The sequence below is a fragment of the Rutidosis leptorrhynchoides genome, chromosome 11 (genome assembly GCF_046630445.1).
Source record: "Rutidosis leptorrhynchoides isolate AG116_Rl617_1_P2 chromosome 11, CSIRO_AGI_Rlap_v1, whole genome shotgun sequence".
Taxonomy (NCBI): domain Eukaryota; kingdom Viridiplantae; phylum Streptophyta; class Magnoliopsida; order Asterales; family Asteraceae; genus Rutidosis; species Rutidosis leptorrhynchoides.
The window spans coordinates 274,631,778-274,639,145 of record NC_092343.1 but is presented as its reverse complement, the minus strand read 5'-3'; positions in this window follow the sequence as shown (position 1 = coordinate 274,639,145).

The following is a 7,368-nucleotide window of genomic DNA, read 5'->3' as shown; positions in this document are numbered from 1 at the left end:
CCTAAACCCCGAACCCTGGACCTTAAACCCTACACCCTAAACCCTAAACCCTAAACCCTGAACCCTGAACCATAAACCCAAAACCTAAAACCCTGAACCTAAAACCATGAACCCTAAACCCTAAACCCTAAACCATGAACCCTAAACCCTAAACTTTAAACCATAAACCCTAAACCTTATACCCTATACCCTAAATCATAAACCTTAAAACCTAAACCATAAACCCTAAACTCTAGACCATAAATCCTAGGCCCTAAACCCCAAACCCTAGTAGTAGTTGCTTTTGTGTGGGATGTCCATTAAAATCCCTTAGGTAAGCCTACAAAAGTTTAAACATTTGTAATTTTTTTCTAATATATTTTGCCGAGTGTTGGGCCCTTTTCCCAAAAAAAACCCTAGACCATAAATCATAAACTATAAACCTTAAACTTTAAACCATAAACCCTAAAACCCCTATACCCTAAACCATAGACTCTAAACTCTAAACCATAAACCCTGTACCCTAAATAAGAAGAAATACATGTGTAAAAAGGCCTAATAATATGAATTGTATAGAAAAAATACATGTGACCGTTATTTTTTTTTTTAAATTGTGTATTTTTTTGTGAGTGTGTATATAATTTTTATCTCATGTTAAGAAATTTTGTTTCAATTTATAATTTTACTACAACACCAAATTTTTTTAATACTGCATCTAATCTAATTGAGTGGCGGGCTTTTTCCCACCATCTTATCCCAATTATTTTCTGGAAAAGAACCGAACAATAAAAGGATCAACTGATAATCGACTTTCATATAAAAAATTAGGGTTCGTGGACAACGACTGATTTAATCGACTTTCATTAATCGAGCATCAAGTGATAATCATTCATCGATGATGCGCATATATGCGGTTCTTTAGCTTTGTGACAGTTTTCCAAGGATCGATTGACGGTTGAAGTCGTTTCAATGGCATCGCCGACTGCAATCAGTTTGATCGGTATGTTTTGATATGGTTGTTTTGTTACTTAATTTGACGATTTGCGGTTGTGGCTATCGGTGTCTTATGTTTTTCTGGCATAAAAATTGTACCCTTTTGCGATGACAAAATTTAGGGTTTTCAATCTGTTGAAATTGGCTAAGTTGGTTCTTACAATATTTTTTATTGTCTCTTTTTCAATACGTATGCTTTATGGTCGAACTAGGGTTTGAGTTTGTGAACTTTTCTGTTGCCAGGATATGTTTTGTACCCAATATTTTCCACGTTGGTTTATGTTAACTTAAATTGTGGCTTATCAAGTTGGCATGGTAAGATATGAATTGCAACCCATTAGGTGCAACTATTGTCATCCGTCTTGTACTATTGTTGTAAGTATAATACTTAACAATATAGCAGTTTTTTTTATGTTTAGTTGCTACTGCTATTCGCATGTAAATATGCTACATTGCTACTGCTATTGTGATATATCATGCTTTCTATGTTTAATATTTGTGATGGCTTAAAATAATCTTTATACTTATATGTATATGTGATATATCACGTGCTGCTTTACAATAGGAATTACAACTTCTTATGTAGTCTTTGTTACAAATTTATAAACTCCAAGTGTTCATTCGTTGATGGTATTAGTAAGGTGAATGTTGTGTGGTTAACTTATGGAAAATATTTGTGTTGGCCCAGTTTTTATATTATGTTTCATTAGGTTTCTGTCTGAATATGCAAATACAGGTAATGAGCTGCTATCAAAACTTGTAGCCATGTCGATTAATGTGTTGCTCCATCAATATGAAACGGAGGTGACGATGGCTGAAGGGCGCTCCTTGATTGAAACTGATATGGAGTCGGACCACATTAAGTGTTGTTTTTTTTGTATCACCTAACGGATACGCTGAAGGATAGCAGAATTATTTTTCTGTCATATTTGGAAACCGTTCTTATTGAGGTTAGATACGGAGATGCATAATAAATAAGTGATATATGAATGCTACGTACAAGTTTTATGTTATTTTCCAGTTACAGTTAACTAAATGGTTTTTCATTTGACTTCTTTCCTTTTTTAATTTTTGTTTCCACATGACTGTTAATAATACTTAGATTTATGAGATTTATTTGATGGAGTTCTGTGTTGTATATAAGTTAAACTGGAATAGTTATATAATTTGTGTTAATTCTTTGACTTTATGTAAGTTTTGCTGCAGGTAGGTATGGCACTCTTGAAGAGATTCTTAAAGTGATAACCTGGGCTTAACTCGGAATTCTTGAAAAACCGGTATATTTCTTTTCGAATTTGAAGTTTGTAGCTAATTATCTTCTACCCTAAAGAAAGGAATTACGATGTGTAAAAATGTTGCAGGTTGGTTTGCTAAATGTGGATGGATACTACAACTCATTGTTGATGTATATTAACAGTGCAGTGGAAGAAGGCTTTGTTAGCCTAAGTTCACGTCACATCATCGTCTCGGCTCCAACTGCTAAGGTTTTGGTCCGAAAATTGGAGGTACGGCTCCGATACAGTTAGTTCCTTTCAAAGTCAAACAGTGGAATTTTCACTTTTGAATTTTTTTTATAATTTTACTCGAATTCAAATATCAAACCTCCTACGAGTACTATGTTACTATCATTTTGTATAAGTTCGCTGTTATTAACTTCTCTCTTTAATAAACAAACATGAAAATTTCAGGTAAATATCATCTAAATTGCAGTCAACGACTGAAAATTACATTTATGTTACTATTGCACTTACCATTTTCATTTTTTAGACTAATACGACAATCAGCAGCCGGAGATGAGCAGAAACAGCAACAAGAAACATCCGCAAAGAAACATTCGAGAGCAAGCAGCGAAGCACGCACACCTCTCTCTATTTTATGAAAAAAAAGAAAGGGCTTGGATTTGAACTGATGTCAAACCATTGACAAACATCACACATACACCACTCCGCTAGCAATTCTTTTATATGTAAATTCGGAAATCGATCATACTGTTTTGTTTTAATGTATTTGGATTGCTGATCAGATACATCATAATTGTTTTATGATGAGGCTTTTTCATTAGTTAATATAATAATTAATTCAAACTAATGTAGAATTGTAGGATGGCTTAGTGGTTGAGCGAACTTTGGAGTTATGGGTGGTCACAAGTTCAATTCTTGGCTTAGTCTATTTATTTATTTTGTGTGATCATGTTGTCAAACTTTCTGGCTTACTTTGACACAAATTGTCGACATTTTTAATATTTGAAACAAAAAAGAAAAAAAAGATCGGTTGAAATCATAACACACAAACCACTCTACTATCAATAGGCAAGTATACAAACGGTAATTTTATGTTAGTTGATAAAATTGGTTTACATCATTACATGTAATCCTATGTATCGACAAATATCAAAGCTCGTTTAGACAATACGACAAATTCATAATTGACTAAGGATGGCTTTTCTTTTATTAAAAATACACCTTTTTATTTCGTGTTCATATATGGTTTTAACCATTATTAGAATTGCATACAAAACATAAAAAATAACTCGAAGAACTAAGCTTATATATAATTACTTAAAACTGAATACAAAATATTATGATTCACGTGTCATCTCTTTAAGTACGACACCGATAAGGAAAGTTACAAATACAAAATCATATTATTCTAGCAATGTTCATAAGATCACAAATTTCAATTCTTATAAGTCCTTTTTATAATAAACTCATTCGTCTTATTAAACAATCAACGTCTCCTAAAAACTTAGATTAATATGACCTAAATATAAAGTGTCTTATTATGTTTCGATCTAATACGTCTAGGACAAATGAATGTCATATGATAGTATATTTAATATAACCTTTATACAAGGTGTCCTATTTAATTAACACATAATGCGACATCAAACTGTTAAATGTCTTATAAAGTTCCCTTTTATAATTCACAATTAAAGTATACTATGAAATCATATGATATTTAGGACCCCAACAACTCATCCGTCACATTAAAGAACCTAAGTGTCCTAAAAACTGACAATGATATGACATAAATATCACATGTCCTATTAGCTTATGATCTAATACGACTATGACAAATAAATGTCCTATGATAGTTTATTTCTTATGACTTTTTTATAAAGTGTCCTATTCAATAAACACATAATGCGACACTAAACCGTAAAATGTCTTGTAAAGTTCCATTTTATGATTCACAATTAAAGTGTCCTATGAAATGATATGACAATTAGGACCCCAACAACTCATCCGTCGCATTAAACAATCATAGTGTCCTGAAAATTTTACAATGATACGACATAAATATCACATGTCCTATTAGCTTATGATATAATACAACTATGACAAATAAATGTCCTATGATAGTTTATTTTATATGACTTTTTTTTATAAAGTGTCCTATTAAATGAACACATAATGCGACACTAAACCGTTAAATGTCTTATAAAGTTTCATGTTATGATTCACAATTAAAGTGTCCTATGAGATCATATGATAATTAGGATCCCAACAACTCATCTGTCAGATTAAATAATCAAAGTGTCCAGAAAAATTTAAAATGATACGACATACATATCAAATGTCCTATCAGCTGATGATATAATACGACTTTGACAATTAAATGTCCTATGATATTTTATTTTATAAGACCATTTTAAAAGTGTCGTATTAAATTAACACATAATGCGACACTAAACCGTTAAATGTCTTATAAAGTTCTATTTTATAATTCACAATTAAAGTGTCCTATGAATTACTATGATATTTAGGACCCCCAACAACTCATCCGTCACATTACAGAATCAAAGTGTCTTAAATATTTATAATGATACGACATATATTTCACATGTCCTATTACCTTATGATATAATACGACTATGAAAAATAAATGTCCTATGATAGTTTATTTTATATGACTCTTTTATAGAGTGTCCTATTAAATAAATACATATTGCGACACTAAATCGTTAAATGTCTTATAAAGTTCCATTTGATGATTCACAATTAAAGCGTCCTATGAAATCATATGATATTTAGGACCCCAACAACTCATCCGTCACATTAAAGAATAAAAGTGTCCTAAATATTTATAATGATACGACATATATTTCACATGTCCTATTAGCTTATGATATAATACGACTATGAAAAAAAATGTCTTATGATAGTTTATTTCATATGACCTTTTTATAAAGTGTCCTATTAAATTCACACATAATGTGACACTAAATCTTTAACTGTCTTATAAAGTTCCATTTGATGATTCACAATTAAAGTGTCCTATGAAATCATATGATAGTTATAATTAACGTGTCCTAAAATTTTACAATGATACAACATAAATATCATATGTCCTGTTAGCTTATGTTATAATACGACTATGACAAATAATGTCCTATTAGAGTTTATTTCATATGACTTTTATATAAGGTGTTCTATTAAATTAAAATGTAATACTACACTATGCCGATAAATGTCTTATAAAGTACTATCTTATGGTTCACACTTAAAGTGTCCTATGAAATCATATGACCATTAAGCCAGAAAAATATCAATCACTCAATCAGTCATATTAAGTCCTATTATGTTCTACTATGACACGACTCACAAAAATAAACGTCCTATAAAGGTACATTTCATATGACCGTCATATAATGTGTCTTAATAACATAAATTTATAGGATATAAGTACCAAAAGTCCTAACATGATACAATTTAATAAGAATCTCGGAAATAATTGGCCTCTAAAGATATATTTAATATGACGTTCATATTAAGTGTCATATTACATAAACATATAATGTATATCAAATAAATGTCTTATAATATCCTCTATTAAGATCTACTTTTTAAGTGTCCTATGAAAATATATGATTATGAGACCTACTCTAAAAGTGTATCTCATCATAGGACCCTACTCTAAAAGAGTACCTCATAATAGGACCATACTCTAAAAGCGTAGCTCATAAAAGGACCTAAATATTGTTTGGTCCTATGTAAGTAGTATTTAAGACCATATTTTACTAGGTCCCAGAAAAAAGGTCCTATAGGAGCATTTTTCTTGTAGTGTGAGCTTCTCTAAGTACCATTTCTCTCATATCTCCAAATTTTGGTACCCAAATCCTTTCAGCCCTATACCGGGTTCCGTCTTCTCGAATATTAAGATGCTTCTCCGATCCTTTGGGTATTTCATCCTTTAAATTTCCCTCTTTTAAAACTCCTTGTTGCGCCTCCTTTATTTGAGTACTAAGGTTATTGTGAATCATTATATTCATAGATTTTAATCGAATGGGTTCTCTGTCCTTCCTGCTCAATGCATCGGCTATCACATTTGCCTTCCCCGGGTGGTAACGAATCTCAAAGTCGTAATCATTCAACAATTCAATCCACCTACGCTGCCTCATATTCAGTTGTTTCTGATTAAATCTGTGTTGAAGACTTTTGTGGTCGATATATATAATACTTTTGACCCCATATAAGTAGTGCCTCCAAGTCTTTAATGCAAAAACAACCGCGCCTAATTTCAAATCATGCGTCGTATAATTTTGTTCGTGAATCTTCAATTGTCTAGACACATAAGCAATCACCTTCGTTCGTTGCATTAATACACAACCGAGACCTTGCTTTGATGCGTCACAATAAATCACAAAATCATCATTCCCTTCAGGCAATGACAATATAGGTGCCGTAGTTAGCTTTTTCTTCAATAACTGATACGCTTTCTCTTGTTCATCCTTCCATTCAAATTTTTTCCCTTTATGCATTAATGCAGTCAAGGGTTTTGCTATTCTGGAAAAGTCTTGGATGAACCTTCTGTAGTAACCAGCTAGTCCTAAAAACTGGCGTATGTGTTTCGGAGTTTTTATGGTTTCCCACTTTTCAATAGTTTCTATCTTTGCCGGATCCACCTTAATACCTTCTTTGTTCACTATGTGACCGAGGAATTGAACTTCTTCCAACCAAAATGCACACTTTAAAAACTTAGCGTACAATTCTTCCTTTCTCAATACTTCTAACACCTTTCTCAAATGTTCACCGTGTTCTTGGTCATTCTTTGAGTAAATAAGTATGTCATCAATGAAAACAATGACAAACTTGTCAAGGTATGGTCCACACATTCGGTTCATAAGGCCCATGAACACAGCTGGTGCATTAGTTAAACCAAACGGCATGACCATAAACTCGTAATGACCGTAACGTGTTCTGAAAGCAGTCTTTGGAATATCATCTTCTTTCACCCGCATTTGATGATACCCGGAACGTAAGTCAATCTTTGAATAAACAGACGAGCCTTGTAGTTGATCAAATAAGTCGTCGATTCTCAGTAGTGGGTAGCGGTTCTTCATGGTAAGTTTGTTCAACTCTCGGTAGTCGATACACAACCTGAATGTACCATCTT